This window comes from Engystomops pustulosus, chromosome 5, assembly GCF_040894005.1.
Source record: "Engystomops pustulosus chromosome 5, aEngPut4.maternal, whole genome shotgun sequence".
Classification (NCBI taxonomy): domain Eukaryota; kingdom Metazoa; phylum Chordata; class Amphibia; order Anura; family Leptodactylidae; genus Engystomops; species Engystomops pustulosus.
Genome location: NC_092415.1, coordinates 4,206,884 through 4,224,079, shown reverse-complemented (window position 1 = coordinate 4,224,079; position 17,196 = coordinate 4,206,884).

The window sequence follows — 17,196 nt, the reverse complement described above, 5'->3', positions numbered from 1 at the left end:
CAAGACGTGACAGGTTAATGAGAGGTAAACCAGTTCCTTCATGGTGGGGCACCTTACTGACGAGTGCTCCGAGCATGACGTGTAGGAGTCCCAGCTATTTATACACAATCACTGAGGAGCGGATTACACCGCGGCACACAGGACTAAGAGGAACAATGGTGGCATGTACAGAACATGCATCATCACAGCAGAAACCTCTCATGTCATAACAATCAGGGCAGTATTATAGTAGTTATATTCCTGTACATAGGGGGCAGTATTATAGTAGTTATATTCTTGTACATAGGGGGCAGTATTATAGTAGTTATATTCTTGTACATAGGGGGCAGTATTATAGTAGTTATATTCTTGTACATAGGGGGCAGTATTATAGTAGTTATATTCCTGTACATAGGGGGCAGTATTATAGTAGTTATATTCCTGTACATAGGGGCAGTATTATAGTAGTTATATTCCTGTACATAGGGGGCAGTATTATAGTAGTTATATTCTTGTACATAGGGGGCAGTATTATAGTAGTTACATTCCTGTACATAGGGGGCAGTATTATAGTAGTTATATTCCTGTACATAGGGGGCAGTATTATAGTAGTTATATTCTTGTACATAGGGGGCAGTATTATAGTAGTTATATTCCTGTACATAGGGGGCAGTATTATAGTAGTTATATTCCTGTACATAGGGGGCAGTATTATAGTAGTTATATTCCTGTACATAGGGGCAGTATTATAGTATTTATATTCCTGTACATAGGGGGCAGTATTATAGTAGTTATATTCCTGTACATAGGGGGCAGTATTATAGTAGTTATATTCCTGTACATAGGAGGCAGTATTATAGTAGTTATATTCCTGTACATAGGGGGCAGTATTATAGTAGTTATATTCTTGTACATAGGGGGCAGTATTATAGTAGTTATATTCTTGTACATAGGGCAGTATTATAGTAGTTATATTCCTGTACATAGGAGGCAGTATTATAGTAGTTATATTCCTGTACATAGGGGGCAGTATTATAGTAGTTATATTCTTGTACATAGGGGGCAGTATTATAGTAGTTACATTCCTGTACATAGGGGGCAGTATTATAGTAGTTATATTCCTGTACATAGGGGGCAGTATTATAGTAGTTATATTCTTGTACATAGGGGGCAGTATTATAGTAGTTATATTCCTGTACATAGGGGGCAGTATTATAGTAGTTATATTCCTGTACATAGGGGGCAGTATTATAGTAGTTATATTCCTGTACATAGGGGCAGTATTATAGTATTTATATTCCTGTACATAGGGGGCAGTATTATAGTAGTTATATTCCTGTACATAGGGGGCAGTATTATAGTAGTTATATTCCTGTACATAGGGGGCAGTATTATAGTAGTTATATTCTTGTACATAGGGGGCAGTATTATAGTAGTTATATTCTTGTACATAGGGGCAGTATTATAGTAGTTATATTCCTGTATATAGGGGGCAGTATTATAGTAGTTATATTCTTGTACATAGGGGACAGTATTATAGTAGTTATATTCCTGTACATAGGGGGTAGTATTATAGTAGTTATATTCCTGTACATAGGGAGCAGTATTATAGTAGTTATATTCCTGTACATAGGGGGCAGTATTATAGTAGTTATATTCTTGTACATAGGGGGCAGTATTATAGGAGTTATATCCCTGTACATAGGGGGCAGTATTATAGTAGTTATATTCTTGTACATAGGGAGCAGTATTATAGTAGTTATATTCCTGTACATAGGGGGCAGTATTATAGTAGTTATATTCCTGTACATAGGGGGGCAGTATTATAGTAGTTATATCCTTGTACATAGGGGGGCAGTATTATAGTAGTTATATTCCTGTACATAGGGGGCAGTATTATAGTAGTTATATCCTTGTACATAGGGGGGCAGTATTATAGTAGTTATATCCTTGTACATAGGGGGCAGTATTATAGTAGTTATATTCTTGTACATAGGGGGCATTGTTATAGTAGTTATATTCCTGTACATAGGGGGCAGTATTATAGTAGTTATATTCTTGTACATAGGGGGAAGTATTATAGTAGTTATATTCCTGTACATAGGGGGCAGTATTATAGTAGTTATATTCTTGCACATAGGGGGCAGTATTATAGTAGTTATATTCTTGTACATAGGGGGCAGTATTATAGTAGTTATATTCTTGTACATAGGGGGCAGTATTATAGTAGTTATATTCCTGTACATAGGGGGCAGTATTATAGTAGTTATATTCCTGTACATAGGGGGCAGTATTATAGTAGTTATATTCCTGTACGTAGGGGGCAGTATTATAGTAGTTATATTCCTGTACATAGGGGGCAGTATTATAGTAGTTATATTCCTGTACATAGGGGGCAGTATTATAGTAGTCATATTCTTGTACATAGGGGGCAGTATTATAGTAGTTATATTCCTGTACATAGGGAGCAGTATTATAGTAGTTATATTCTTGTACATAGGGGGCAGTATTATAGTAGTTATATTCTTGTACATAGGGGGCAGTATTATAGTAGTTATATTCCTGTACATAGGGAGCAGTATTATAGTAGTTATATTCTTGTACATAGGGGCAGTATTATAGTAGTTATATTCTTGTACATAGGGGGCAGTATTATAGTAGTTATATTCTTGTACATAGGGGGCAGTATTATAGTAGTTATATTCCTGTACATAGGGGGCAGTATTATAGTAGTTATATTCTTGTACATAGGGGGCAGTATTATAGTAGTTATATTCTTGTACATAGGGGGCAGTATTATAGTAGTTATATTCTTGTACATAGGGGGCAGTATTATAGTAGTTATATTCTTGTACATAGGGGGCAGTATTATAGTAGTTATATTCTTGTACATAGGGGGCAGTATTATAGTAGTATCCCCTACGGAGAACTTATCAGACTACGCAGAAATTGTTCAAAAGATCAAACATTTGATTCCCAAATGGAGGACTGGGGAGCTAGATTAAAATCCAGAAAGTATAGATCCAGAGTGTTGGAGGGAGCCAAAATGAAAATTAACAAAATAGACAGAAAAGAGCTTATAAAGGATGTGGTCAAAATGAATAGTCAAGGTGACGGAAAGGAGAGGCGTTCTGTCACATTCACTACCACGTATAGCAAACAATTCTATAAGATTAGGAACATCATTAGGAAATTTTTGCCGATCCTTGAACAAGATCCAGGTCTAAAGAAATGTTTGAATGATGGAGTCAACATAATATCTAAAAGAGCTCCTACCATAGGATCTTTACTATCTCCCAGTATGTTTAAAAGTAACAATAAAAAACAAAAAAAATGTATGGTTACAGTATCCGGGTACACATAAATGTGGGCATAAAATCTGCTTGGTCTGTGGACACATACGTACTACTAATACAATAGTTTCAAGCTCAACGAACCACACATATGAAATGACTACTTACATAAATTGTAATACCACATTTGTGGTTTATTTAATTACATGTAGAACATGTCAAAAACAATATGTGGGTTGCACTTCCAACTCTGTCAAGACTCGTATACGCAAGCACCTTTCGGATATTAAGAACAACAGTTTATCTAACATGTCGGCAGCATCCAGACATTTTCGAGAAATTCACATGGGGGATGTGAGCTCATTCGAATGGCAAGGGATAGAAAGGGTCTCTAGACCCCCAAGAGGGGGAGACCATAAGAAAAAACTATTCGATAGAGAAACATATTGGATGTTTTTACTTAACACACGACAACCGCAGGGTCTGAATTTAAAACAAGACCTAATATTATGTTACTATTAAAGTGGAGTACAAATCACAACATTCTATTTATACCAAGGGTGTCTAGAGTATGTACTGTATATAAAGAAATACATGTAGATGCTAGTGGTTTTGAGATATGTATAATCTACTCCGTATATACACATTTGCAAACTCCCATGTATCTCTCTTCTCCATTGTGCCTGCGCACCAGCACTCCATATCAAACGATAATATTAGGTATACTTTAGAAATTTAAAATCATGTAACCTTACTTGAAACATGGAGTTTTTCCCTTTGTGAACTATATATTTTAAATATACTTATGTTTTTAATCATTGTTTAAAACGGACTCGCGCTCCATGAGAGCCACGTGATCTTCTCAGGTGTGAGAGTGACGTCACCCTGATTGGACCGCGAGGATTCAAAAGGGAGACGAGTCTAGTGTTTATTTAGACCATGACTAAGCTTCTGTAAGCGAAACGCGTAGGTCGATTACCTGTACCTGTCTTGTGACTGTCACCTCTGTTCATGTATGCTGACACGGATTTTAATGGAATAAAGATAACGATTTTTGCACCGGAACTTTGAGTGCTGAAAACATTTGCTATACGTATTTGCTGGCTGGAGGTTCTCGGAGTTTTGTTTTTCCTGCACCAGGACCGGAGAGAGGTGAGCTGGACTTTCTACTTTACATGCTTTATAGGGGCAGTATTATAGTAGTTATATTCTTGTACATAGGGGCAGTATTATAGTAGTTATATTCCTGTACATAGGGGGCAGTATTATAGTAGTTATATTCCTGTACATAGGGGGCAGTATTATAGTAGTTATATTCTTGTACATAGGGGGCAGTATTATAGTAGTTATATTCCTGTACATAGGGGGCAGTATTATAGTAGTTATATTCTTGTACATAGGGGGCAGTATTATAGTAGTTATATTCCTGTACATAGGGGGCAGTATTATAGTAGTTATATTCCTGTACATAGGGGGCAGTATTATAGTAGTTATATTCTTGTACATAGGGGGCAGTATTATAGTAGTTATATTCCTGTACATAGGGAGCAGTATTATAGTAGTTATATTCTTGTACATAGGGGCAGTATTATAGTAGTTATATTCTTGTACATAGGGGGCAGTATTATAGTAGTTATATTCCTGTACATAGGGGGCAGTATTATAGTAGTTATATTCTTGTACATAGGGGCAGTATTATAGTAGTTATATTCTTGTACATAGGGGCAGTATTATAGTAGTTATATTCTTGTACATAGGGGGCAGTATTATAGTAGTTATATTCTTGTACATAGGGGGCAGTATTATAGTAGTTATATTCCTGTACATAGGGGGCAGTATTATAGTAGTTATATTCCTGTACATAGGGGGCAGTGTTATAGTAGTTATATACCTGTACATAGGGGGCAGTATTATAGTAGTTATATTCCTGTACATAGGGGGCAGTATTATAGTAGTTATATTCTTGTACATAGGGGGCAGTATTATAGTAGTTATATTCCTGTACATAGGGAGCAGTATTATAGTAGTTATATTCTTGTACATAGGGGCAGTATTATAGTAGTTATATTCTTGTACATAGGGGGCAGTATTATAGTAGTTATATTCCTGTACATAGGGGGCAGTATTATAGTAGTTATATTCTTGTACATAGGGGCAGTATTATAGTAGTTATATTCTTGTACATAGGGGCAGTATTATAGTAGTTATATTCTTGTACATAGGGGGCAGTATTATAGTAGTTATATTCTTGTACATAGGGGGCAGTATTATAGTAGTTATATTCCTGTACATAGGGGGCAGTATTATAGTAGTTATATTCCTGTACATAGGGGGCAGTGTTATAGTAGTTATATACCTGTACATAGGGGGCAGTATTATAGTAGTTATATTCCTGTACATAGGGGGCAGTATTATAGTAGTTATATTCTTGTACATAGGGGGCAGTATTATAGTAGTTATATTCTTGTACATAGGGGGCAGTATTATAGTAGTTATATTCCTGTACATAGGGGGCAGTATTATAGTAGTTATATTCCTGTACATAGGGGGCAGTGTTATAGTAGTTATATACCTGTACATAGGGGGCAGTATTATAGTAGTTATATTCTTGTACATAGGGGGCAGTATTATAGTAGTTATATTCCTGTACATAGGGGGCAGTATTATAGTAGTTATATTCTTGTACATAGAGGGCAGTATTATATTAGTTATATTCTTGTACATAGGGGGCAGTATTATAGTAGTTATATTCCTGTACATAGGGGGCAGTATTATAGTAGTTATATTCTTGTACATAGGAGACAGTATTATAGTAGTTATATTCTTGTACATAGGGGGCAGTATTATAGTAGTTATATTCTTGTACATAGGGGGTAGTATTATAATAGTTATATTCTTGTACATAGGGGGCAGTATTATAGTAGTTATATTCCTGTACATAGGAGGCAGTATTATAGTAGTTATATTCTTGTACATAGGGGCAGTATTATAGTAGTTATATTCCTGTACATAGGGGGCAATTTTCATTAGTAAAAACAGACAAAAAAATATAACAATACATTCTCATCAGAATGACCAAACAATTATTTAACAGAAATCATACATATCAGAATATAATAAATTGATAATAATATTAACTTAAACAAAGTCCATCACTGGTAAGAAGGGAAATTAGGAAATTACATGACATGATCAATTACCCCAGACATATGTTCCTCCATAACTCAACATAATTACCCTTTTTGCTAACCTCTACGGATCGTATCCACCTCAGCTCAGATAGTATTAGGGTTACAGCGGTCATGGGCTGGAAGGACTCGCTGTGTGCAGACACTCTGGTCCTGGTGTGCCAGGGGTAATATTTGATAACGGTGATGATCAGGTACATGGTCCCCCTGTCTATGCCGGTTACTTGTGGAGTCACCCCATAGATGATATCTGGGTATTTGAGAGACTGTAGACTTGGTATTCTAAGCCTGCGGGACACCTCCTGCCATATCTGCCTCCCTCCCGGGCACTCGTTAGTAAAGTGCTCCATAGTCTCCTCCAGCTGACATCCTAAGGGGCACATACGGTCAGAGACACTTTAAATTTCCCCTGACAAAGAGCCTCCCATGCAGGGACAGCCAGGCGATGTCATAGAACTTTGCAGGAAGCCTAGGACTATTGAGGAGATTCAGACTCTCCTGCAGGGTGGCTGTTGTGCAGTCCCTCAGAGCTGGCTGTACTGTATAGAAGGTCCTACAGATATTGGTATAAAGGTCCTTCCTGGTCCTACTCTCCAAAAATGTTTTGTCTAGCCTCCACTTTTTCAAACACCTGAGACCATACTCCAGATACTGGGGGAGGAAGCCAGGAGTCCATCGGCCCCTCTTGAGACTGCCACCTCGCACCCAAGACTCTGCAAAAGGCAATATCCAGTCCCTGACACTACTTACCCACAGGAGACCATTATTTGAGTCCAGGCAACCAAAATTGACTTTCAGAAACATGGAGTCAAAAAAGACCCTTGGATTTAACATATCCAGCCCACCCTCTCTCCTCTGCAGATAGGTGATCCCTCTTTTTACTGGGTTCAACCTGTTCCCCCATAAAAGCTGGAAGAACAGGCTAAAGAGCCTAGCGGAGAAAGATTCTGGCAAAGGAAAGACGACAGAGACGTAGAGGAAGACAGGGACCAGGTAAGTCTTCATCAGAGTAACCCTTTCTCTATAGGTCAGCCTCCAGTTCTTCCATCGCTGAACCTTTAAATTTCCGGTTTCCAACTTCTCTTCCCAATTTAGTTTGGCATTATCTTCCCTCCCAAATTTCACCCCAAGGATTTTAATATGGGTGGAAGCCTTGGCAAACTGTGGCAGATCAAAGCCAGGAGCAGCATCCAATGTCCAGAAAGCTTGACTCTTCTCAAGGTTGACCAGAGACCCGGAGGCCTCTGAGTAACTTCTGATGGCTGCAGACAACATCTCCACCTCACGAGGTTCAGATATCACCACAGTCACATCATCCGCGTAGGCGACTACCTTCAAAGGCAAGCAACGGGGGACCGGCACCCCCTGAAAATCACACCGCTGCAGTGATCGCAGAAACGGATCGATGGCAAACACATACAGCAGTGGACTCAGGGGGCAGCCCTGTCGCACCCCGGCCTCTACTCCGAAAGTGTCCCCCTGCCAACCATTGATCAGAGGAAAGCTCTTCGCCTCTCTGTACAAAGTTTTCAGCCAATCTATAAATTGTCCCGGAATACCGTACTGTGACAAAGTGGCCCATAGATAATCGTGATCAACCCTGTCAAAGGCTTTAGCCTGGTCCAGACCTACAACATATCTCCCACACCTCAGAGCTTTACATCTCTCAAACATCTCCCTTATCGAGAGGACTGCTCCAGAGATGTTCCGCCCTCTTACTGTGCCGTACTGAGAGCCTGCCAACAGTGCCGGGGACAAAAAGACTAATCGAATAGAATTTTTGCCAGAATCTTCCTGTCAACATTCAAGAGGGCGATCGGCCTCCAGTTCTTGATGTCACTAGGCTCCTTACCTTTGGACAGCAGAATAAGGGAGGACACTCTCATGGATGGAGGCATCAGGTGATTCTCTAGACAGTTAGTAAGCACATCCACAAGGATCGGGGCTAAGAGGTCCCTGAACTTCTTATAAAATTCACATGTTGTACCATCAGGACCTGGTGCCTTCTTCAGATGTAACTTATCAATGGCCTCTTTAACCTCCTCCTCTGTTATTGCTGCTGTCAAAGGAGAGAAATCCAAATCTTTAGTGTCAGGACCTGGAGTTGCCTCCAAGAATTGAGCCATTTTCTCTTTATCCAAAACCTTCTTCTGAAATAACTCAGCATAGTAGGATCTCACCACCCCCAGGATACCCTCCCGAGATTCCTGCAAAACTCCCTGGGAGTCAGTGAGACCTGTGATCGATTTCTTGGCCACACGCTCCCGGCAATTTTCATAGGGATCGGGAACTCCCAGTTTTCCGTAATCTCTTTCTATTACCAGGGACGTGTAGCGGCTGTACTGATACTGCTTTATCTCAGATTTCAGTCGGTCTATCTTTTGTTTTTCATCCCCACCCACCGAATAGAGTGACTCCAATTCTTTCCGCAGCCTGAGACACTGGCTGTACTTACTCTTACCCTTCTTCACTGACAGTCTCTTTAAGAGGGACCTGATCTCCTCCTTGACGTTCTCCCACCAGTCAGATGTGTGGTTATAGAAATACACTCTCTCCGATTCCCCCTGTATAAGAGAGTGGACTTGTTCCTGGACAAAAACCTCTTCTAATAGGGTAGAATTTAGTCTCCACAAGCCTCTTCCTATATCTGGCCGTTCTGTATTACCCAAGTAGAAGTATAGGGCCAGGTGATCCGAGTATGGGACAGACTTCTCACTTCTATCCCCAATGACCTCCGTGGGACTCACCAGCGCCAAGTCTATTCTGCTATACCTCCCAGCACAGGAGTAGGTAAATTTGGGTTTTCTACCACCCTGCACAAAGACATCAGATAAACCTGACTCCCTAGCAAGAGGTCTACCGGTGGGTCTGTCACTCACTGTCCTAGTGGCGTTGAAATCACCCGCCATGATGACTGGGAGAGATGTAAATAAATATGGCTTCACGTCATTAAATAGATTGACTCTCTCAGTCACTGTCTGTGGACCATAGATATTGATAAGCCGGAGCCTTCTACCTCGGATAGTAACCTCCAGCACCAAACATCTTCCCATCGACACCTCGGTTAGTCTGTGAATGGTGACATCGTGGGTATTAAACAGTATGGAGACCCCGGCACACGGCTCCACAGACAGTGACCAGATGGACGGCCCGGAGCGCCATTCTCTCTCTGCTTCTTTTAACAAACTAAGACTATTAAGATGAGTCTCCTGTAGGAAAAAGACATCGGCATCGAGATAATGTAGATGTTCATACACCGCATGTCTTGTCCTTCTTGCCCTAATGCTGTTGACATTGCTAGATATTATTTTCAGATTAAAGTTTGCCAATAGAGCTATAACAAGAAGCAGAGAGAGTGTCCCCATCATCATAAATCTGGATCAGATCCCTCCTCTTCACCACCCGTCTCCATGTCTGATTCAGACTCTGGCCCCACCCTATGGGGTCTCCATTTTGAGGGGGGGTCACCATCGGGATCCTCATCATACTCTGCCACCATCCTCTGCAGTTCCCTCTCTAGCTCCTCCTCTGCGTCTGACTCTGAGAGGACACTGAATCTATTCACAGTCATGGTCATGTCTGTTCCACTGTCCACTCTGATCTTAGATGACTTGTGAACTGTGGTCCACTCACCCTCAGGCTTCCGGGTGGACTTATCTTTTTTCCTCGTCTTATTAGCAGATGTTGTGGCTGGAGAGGGAATGAGCACTGAGGGTGGTGCAACCTGCTGGACAACTTCCACCTGAGGCTGGTCTGGTGTTGGTATAGCATCACTTGATTCTAGGACCTGCTGAGGTTCTGGCGTAGCCTGATCTGACCCTAATAACAATGCCTCCTCCTCCCCCAGGTCATCTGCCCCTGTCAATAGGTCTTCATCAGGGAAGGTTTTACATATGTTGTGCCAGACATTGGGACAATCCCTGTGGGCATGCCCGATCTCACCGCACAGGTTACACCTGATGTTTTGGCAGTCCGCACTCACATGGCCGATATCCCCACACAGGCTGCACTTGACCACAGAGCAATTACTGGCGATGTGACCGACTCTACCACATTTGAAGCATCTACGAGGCTGACCTGGATAGAAACATACCCCCTTCTCCCGGCCAATGAAGAAGGAGTTGGGCAGATGCTGGGTTATGTTGTTGTACTGTCTTAATTTCACCAGGACCTTCCACCCTCCTGTCCAGATCCCGTCCTCATCCCGGGTCTTGGTGAGCTCTGACATGAGGTCACAGTGCCTCTTGAGCCAGATGACAATATCCTGCTGGGGAACAGACTCATTCCAGAAGATGACTGTGACAGTGACTGTACCAAGTTTAGAGATGGGGATGAAGCTGAAATTATTCCACCCCTCTGCATCTCTAAACCTGGGGAAGATGGCCCAAAACCAGTCCAGATTGCACATCAGCTTAAAGCTCACATCATATCCCTGGCGATCGGGGAGGTTAATTACTGCCAAAATGTCACTTGGCGAGAAACCCATTTGTTCACACAATAGTGATCTGACCACAAACCGCCTGTCAGGTAGATCCTCCTTGGCCCCTCTGTGCCTAAATCTCACCACATTCCTCCTTTTAAACGCCTGACCGGTGTAATGAGAGCCGGATGAGAAAGATGGTGCACCCCGGCTCCAAGCGTTGCCAGAAGACTGGTGGGGGCCAGTACCCTGCTGTGTCTGGGGGCGCTGCGGGGGCTGCTGGGCTCCTGCACTCTGAGGGTCTGCTACCTCAGCAACTAGAGGGGGGAAGTCCTGAGCATCAGACTGTACTACCCCCTCCCCACCATCAGCCTCCATACACTGCTCTGCCTGCTCTATGGCAACATCCCACACAGACTGCGCTTCCCCTGTTGGAACATTATCACACACAATGGTATCAACATTGGTAACAGGAACAGACGCAGATAAATCAGCATTATCACCAACATTGGGGGCAGCAGTATCACAGACATTAGGGGCAGCAGTATCACAGACAGTAGGGGCAAAGGCATTAGGCACTGATGTATGAGCAGTATCAGGCACTGAAGTCCCATCAATGTCAGTACCATCAGTCCCAGGAGAGTCCTGATGATCCTGCTCAGATGCCACAGTGTTACCTTCCGGATCAGGTGCACAGTCCTGCTGCAGTGAGCCGCCATCTGGGACTTGTGGTGCTTGTTCTCCACCGCTAGCATCAGGCAGATATCCACGTTGCACGCTGAATGCTGGGACATGTGGTGTTTTCACTGCTCTGGTAACTTCAGAGGGACGGCTGTGATCCTTCTGCATATTGCAGGTTGCTGGGACTTGTGGTGCCTCTGCTGTGGGTGGCTGCTGATCCATGGCTTTATCTCTCTTGTAGAGATCCCCTTGCTGGTATGGGAAAGTCGCAGGCTGGAGTATAGGTTTCCCCTGGGTCTGCTGGACACCACCAGCGCAGGTCTCAGTTGCAGGATTACATGCCCCTCCATGAGGTCTCTGGGCCTGGAAGCGCTCCTGGTTCCTGTAGGTCTCTGCCAGGGGGCCCATCTGCTCCAGGACAGCCTCAGTCTGGGCGACATTGTCAGCGAGCTGCTTGGCCAGGGTGGTCAGCTTCTTGACTAACAGCTCATGTCTCTCCGGGTTTGCTGCCTTCAGCTTGTAGGCACAGTCAATGTTTTTTTGTAGCAGCAGTTTTTGTTCCTTCAGGTTTCCCAGTCTCTTTACCAGTGTTGGGATCTGATCAGCCAGGAGGAGTTCAGGTGCACGCTCAGCCGCTGCATAGGGAGTTGCTGCAGGTGCACGCTCAGCCGCTGCATAGGGAGTTGCTGCAGGTGCACGTTCAGCCGTTGCACAGTGAGTTGCTGCAGGTGCACGCTCAGCCACTGTACATGGAGTTGCTGCAGGTGCACGCTCAGCCGCTGCACAGGGAGTTGCTGCAGATGCACGCTCAGCCGCTGTACATGGAGTTGCTGCAGGTGCACGCTCAGCCGCTGTACATGGAGTTGCTGCAGGTGCACGCTCAGCCGCTGCACAGGGAGTTGCTGCAGGTGCACGCTCAGCCGCTGTACATGGAGGTGCTGCAGGTTGCTTACTGGTGGTAGGTGATGGCACTCTGCTGGGTCCGGGCCTCTGCGCCACTGTTGGGTTCTGGCGCGCTGCGGCTCTTACTGCTGGGGGGTGACACTGTCCAGTAGCAGCACTTGTGGCAGCCTGAGGCCTCCCTGCTAGTTTGGTCTCGGCCTTGCTGCCTCCACTCCCATACCTTGTGCGCTCAGAGCGGATCAGTACAGGCTGCTGCAGGTTCTCCAGCAAGGTCTGCTTCTCCAGAGATGTCCTCCTCTGCCTGGATGATGGAGGTGTACACGGCACAGGTGAGGCCGGGGCTGGAGGCCTCCTCTGCCTGGATGATGGAGGTGTACACGGCACAGCTGAGGCTGGGGCTGGAGGCTTCCTCTGCTCCTGCACAACCTGCTCGCTCCTCTGTCCTGGATGATCCAACATTGTGTTCCCACTCACTGGCTTCTGCTGCACATTCACACTGGTAGGTGACTTCACCAAACTGGAACTTACTGCTGCTTCTTTCTTCACAACATCTTCTTTCTTTACTTCACTACTTCTGGCTGAACTGCAGCCGCTGACATGACTTACTGTACCGGAGACTTTAGGATTTTCATCCATTGGTTTGGGTGTCTGGGAGTTATTTCCCAGATTAGGCCTTGGAGCCTGGGCCTTGCATGGGGAAGATCCCCACCCAGGGTGGCCCCGCCCTGGGCTAGCTCCAGACATGAGGAGACCTCAGGAGCTCACACTGCACACAACCTCTCAGCAAGGGGGCAGTATTATAGTAGTTATATTCCTGTACATAGGGGGCAGTATTATAGTAGTTATATTCTTGTACATAGGGGGCAGTATTATAGTAGTTATATTCCTGTACATAGGGGGCAGTATTATAGTAGTTATATTCCTGTACATAGGTGGCAGTATTATAGCAGTTATATTCTTGTACATAGGGGCAGTATTATAGTAGTTATATTCTTGTACATAGGGGGCAGTATTATAGTAGTTATATTCTTGTACATAGGGGGCAGTATTATAGTAGTTATATTCTTGTACATAGGGGGCAGTATTATAGTAGTTATATTCCTGTACATAGGGGCAGTATTATAGCAGTTATATTCCTGTACATAGGGGGCAGTATTATAGTAGTTATCTTCCTGTACATAGGGGGCAGTATTATAGTAGTTATATTCTTGTACATAGGTGGCAGTATTATAGCAGTTATATTCTTGTACATAGGAGCAGTATTATAGTAGTTATCTTCCTGTACATAGGGGGCAGTATTATAGTAGTTATATTCCTGTACATAGGGGGCAGTATTATAGTAGTTATATTCCTGTACATAGGGGCAGTATTATAGCAGTTATATTCTTGTACATAGGAGCAGTATTATAGTAGTTATCTTCCTGTACATAGGGGGCAGTATTATAGTAGTTATATTCTTGTACATAGGTGGCAGTATTATAGCAGTTATATTCTTGTACATAGGGGCAGTATTATAGTAGTTATATTCCTGTACATAGGGGGCGGTATTATAGTAGTTATATTCCTGTACATAAGGGGCAGTATTATAGTAGTTATATTCTTGTACATAGGGGGCAGTATTATAGTAGTTATATTCCTGTACATAGGGGGCAGTATTATAGTAGTTATATTCTTGTACATAGGGGGCAGTATTATAGTAGTTATATTCTTGTACATAGGGGGCAGTATTATAGTAGTTATATTCCTGTACATAGGGGGCAGTATTATAGTAGTTATATTCCTGTACATAGGGTGCAGTATTATAGTAGTCATATTCTTGTACATAGGGGGCAGTATTATAGTAGTTATATTCCTGTACATAGGGGGCAGTATTATAGTAGTTATATTCTTGTACATAGGGGGCAGTATTATAGTAGTTATATTCTTGTACATAGGGGCAGTATTATAGTAGTTATATTCCTGTACATAGGGGGCAGTATTATAGTAGTTATATTCTTGTACATAGGGGCAGTATTATAGTAGTTATATTCTTGTACATAGGGGGCAGTATTATAGTAGTTATATTCTTGTACATAGGGGGCAGTATTATAGTAGTTATATTCCTGTACATAGGGGGCAGTATTATAGTAGTTATATTCTTGTACATAGGGGGCAGTATTATAGTAGTTATATTCTTGTACATAGGGGGCAGTATTATAGTAGTTATATTCCTGTACATAGGGGGCAGTATTATAGTAGTTATATTCCTGTACATAGGGGGCAGTATTAAAATAGTTATATTCCTGTACATAGGGGGCAGTATTATAGTAGTTATATTCCTGTACATAGGGGGCAGTATTATAGTAGTCATATTCTTGTACATAGGGGGCAGTATTATAGTAGTTATATTCCTGTACATAGGGGGCAGTATTATAGTAGTTATATTCTTGTACATAGGGGGCAGTATTATAGTAGTTATATTCTTGTACATAGGGGGCAGTATTATAATAGTTATATTCCTGTACATAGGGGGCAGTATTATAGTAGTTATATTCTTGTACATAGGGGGCAGTATTATAATAGTTATATTCTTGTACATAGGGGGCAGTATTATAGTAGTTATATTCCTGTACATAGGGGGCAGTATTATAGTAGTTATATTCTTGTACATAGGGGGCAGTATTATAGTAGTTATATTCTTGTACATAGGGGGCAGTATTATAGTAGTTATATTCCTGTACATAGGGGGCAGTATTATAGTAGTTATATTCTTGTACATAGGGGGCAGTATTATAGTAGTTATATTATTGTACATAGGGGGCAGTATTATAGTAGTTATATTCCTGTACATAGGGGGCAATATTATAGTAGTTATATTCTTGTACATAGGGGGCAGTATTATAGTAGTTATATTCCTGTACATAGGCGGCAGTATTATAGTAGTTATATTCTTGTACATAGGGGGCAGTATTATAATAGTTATATTCTTGTACATAGGGGGCAGTATTATAATAGTTATATTCTTGTACATAGGGGGCAGTATTATAGTAGTCATATTCTTGTACATAGGGGGCAGTATTATAGTAGTTATATTCTTGTACATAGGGGGCAGTATTATAATAGTTATATTCTTGTACATAGGGGGCAGTATTATAATAGTTATATTCTTGTACATAGGGGGCAGTATTATAGTAGTTATATTCCTGTACATAGGCGGCAGTATTATAGTAGTTATATTCTTGTACATAGGGGGCAGTATTATAATAGTTATATTCTTGTACATAGGGGGCAGTATTATAATAGTTATATTCTTGTACATAGGGGGCAGTATTATAGTAGTCATATTCTTGTACATAGGGGGCAGTATTATAGTAGTTATATTCTTGTACATAGGGGGCAGTATTATAGTAGTTATATTCCTGTACATAGGGGGCAGTATTATAGTAGTTATATTCCTGTACATAGGGGGCAGTATTATAGTAGTTATATTCCTGTACATAGGGGGCAGTATTATAGTAGATATATTCTTGTACATAGGGGGCAGTATTATAGTAGTTATATTCTTGTACATAGGGGCAGTATTATAGTAGTTATATTCCTGTACATAGGGGGCAGTATTATAGTAGTTATATTCTTGTACATAGGGGCAGTGTTATAGTAGTTATATTCTTGTACATAGGGGCAGTATTATAGTAGTTATATTCTTGTACATAGGGGCAGTATTATAGTAGTTATATTCCTGTACATAGGGGGCAGTATTATAGTAGTTATATTCCTGTACATAGGGGGCAGTATTATAGTAGTTATATTCTTGTACATAGGGGGCAGTATTATAATAGTTATATTCCTGTACATAGGGGGCAGTATTATAGTAGTTATATTCTTGTACATAGGGGGAAGTATTATAGTAGTTATATTCCTGTACATAGGGGGCAGTATTATAGTAGTTATATTCTTGTACATAGGGGGCAGTATTCTAGTAGTTATATTCTTGTACATAGCGGGCAGTATTATAGTAGTTATATTCCTGTACATAGGGGGCAGTATTATAGTAGTTATATTCCTGTACATAGGGGGCAGTATTATAGTAGATATATTCTTGTACATAGGGGGCAGTATTATAGTAGTTATATTCTTGTACATAGGGGGCAGTATTATAGTAGTTATATTCCTGTACATAGGGGCAGTATTATAGTAGTTATATTCTTGTACATAGGGGCAGTATTATAGTAGTTATATTCCTGTACATAGGGGGCAGTATTATAGTAGTTATATTCTTGTACATAGAGGGCAGTATTATAGTAGTTATATTCCTTGTACATAGGGGGCAGTATTATAGTAGTTATATTCCTGTACATAGGGGAAGTATTATAGTAGTTATATTCCTGTACATAGGGGGAGTATTATAGTAGTTATTTTCTTGTACATAGGGAGCAGTATTATAGTAGTTATATTCTTGTACATAGGGGGGCAGTATTATAGTAGTTATATTCTTGTACATAGGGGGCAGTATTATAGTAGTTATATTCCTGTACATAGGGGAAGTATTATAGTAGTTATATTCCTGTACATAGGGGGTAGTATTATAGTAGTTATATTCCTGTACATAGGGGCAGTATTATAGTAGTTATATTCCTGTACATAGGGGGAGTATTATAGTAGTTATATTCTTGTACATAGGGGGCAGTATTATAGTAGTTATATTCTTGTACATAGGGGGCAGTATTATAGTAGTTATATTCTTGTACATAGG